This window comes from Aplysia californica, unplaced genomic scaffold, assembly GCF_000002075.1.
Source record: "Aplysia californica isolate F4 #8 unplaced genomic scaffold, AplCal3.0 scaffold00048, whole genome shotgun sequence".
NCBI classification, from domain to species: Eukaryota; Metazoa; Mollusca; class Gastropoda; order Aplysiida; family Aplysiidae; genus Aplysia; species Aplysia californica.
The window spans coordinates 1154387-1156247 of NW_004797318.1; positions in this window are offsets into that span (position 1 = coordinate 1154387).

The following is a 1861-nucleotide window of genomic DNA, read 5'->3' on the forward strand; positions in this document are numbered from 1 at the left end:
TACACATCTTGAACTCAAACTCGTAAGGTTGATTTAATCATTAAAATTTTTTCTCTTAATACAAGTGCAAGAAAGAGAAAGTGTTTTAGAAGTCTGACGAAGTCCTTGTTTTTGGCCTCTCATGGTGTACTTAAAAATTTGTCCAGGGCATATGTTTGAGGCGGTAATCTCATTAAAGCATCTGTCTTTCTGTTATTTCATTTTTATCTGTTTTTCTTCTCCTTTCTTTTGTCGCTTTTGAATTTATACATTTTTATATTATGCTTTTCTCACATTCTCTCTCATGTTATCACTCTTTCTGTCTGTTTCTCTTTCTCTGTCTGTCTGTCTGTCTGTCTGTCTGTCTGTCTGTCTGTCTGTCTGTCTGTCTGTCAGATAAATTACTGATGTAGGCCATCGTGCTTACTCTTAGATGAGAAACTTAAATCGTTTCTGCATGGCTTCACTTTCGAAGAACTGTTTTTATTTTTCTTGTAACCCGTTCAAAAGGACCTCTTGAGTTGCAGAGGGCGTTTCCCCAAAAGTTTGGGTGTCTTAAATAATATGAAGCCAGAAGAGCTACAAACGTTTTCTCATTCGTCCTCAAGGAAACAACCTGTCAAACCTGTTTGGGTCAATAATGAGTTAAATGTCTTATCTCTTTAGAAACGCACGACAATATAGCGCAGCTCTGCCGAAACATACTGGCTACGATGGGGTTGTTTAAAGACCCTCTTTCAATTCAATCGCTAACTACCAGATGTGCCGATGTTTTTTTTTTCGGAGAAATCCTGAATTCTGGTTACCTTTAAATGCCTGGGCTTAGCACAACTTCTAGAGACAAGGTTTTTTAAAGACTGTTTATAATCTGTAAACTTTGAGTTGTTGTTTATGTTGTTTTTGTTGTTGTTTATGTTCTTAATATTAATGTTTTTGCTGTTGGCTATCGTGTAGTGTTTATTTATTAAAATTTGTTTCTTGTGGAGCTGGTTTGGTGGATATTTTGCTGATTTTCAAATATATAGTAAATTTCCCGATGTTTATAAATCATGCTCAATTTTTCTTTCTTATCGTGCTCTATTTCCATCTTCACTGGGTGAACCGGCTGTTTCTAGGTTTTCTGATTTTTTAGATTTTATTTAACCCAAAAGAGAGCCGTACAAAAGTGTATTTCAGATATCTGTAAACTGGAGCCGAGAAATCGTGCTGTTGTTGCTACGAAAACGGCCTTGGCGAACCTCGCCGTGAATAGACATGTTAATGAAATAACGACCCGAGCAGCATTGTCCGCACCTTTATAAACATCTCTTTTCCATGCCCAGCATTGATGTTTCAGCGCTTTATCTGGCTGTCGTAATGTTTGAAAGTGTGCTTTCTTTTTTTTTTTGTTGTTGTTGTTGTTGTTGTTGAAAGTGTGCTTTCAAATTATTGCTGAGAAAGAGCTAGAGAAATGTATTAAGCTGTGAGCACAAAAATACCGTCTCGCAATCTTCTGAAAAGTTTGAATAAGTATGTACTATGCATTGAGACACGAGCGTGGAGGCTATATTCAGGGCGATGGCCGCCTCTGTTTGTTTTGGATTCTGATTTAGACCGAGGCAAAGAATTCATGCCACGGACTCGGAATCAACAGCATGAGCAACAACAACATCGCCAACAACAACTACAACAACAACAATATCAACAACCACAACGACAACAACGCCCAAAGCAAAAAGTACAGCAAGAACACCACCACCACCACCACCACCACCACCACCAACAACAACAACAACAACAAAAGCAATGACAAATGAACAAAAAAGACCCCAAACAAACAAACAAACACACAACAGAAAACCTAAACACAAAATAAAGCAATATAGCAACAAAATCCCCCCAC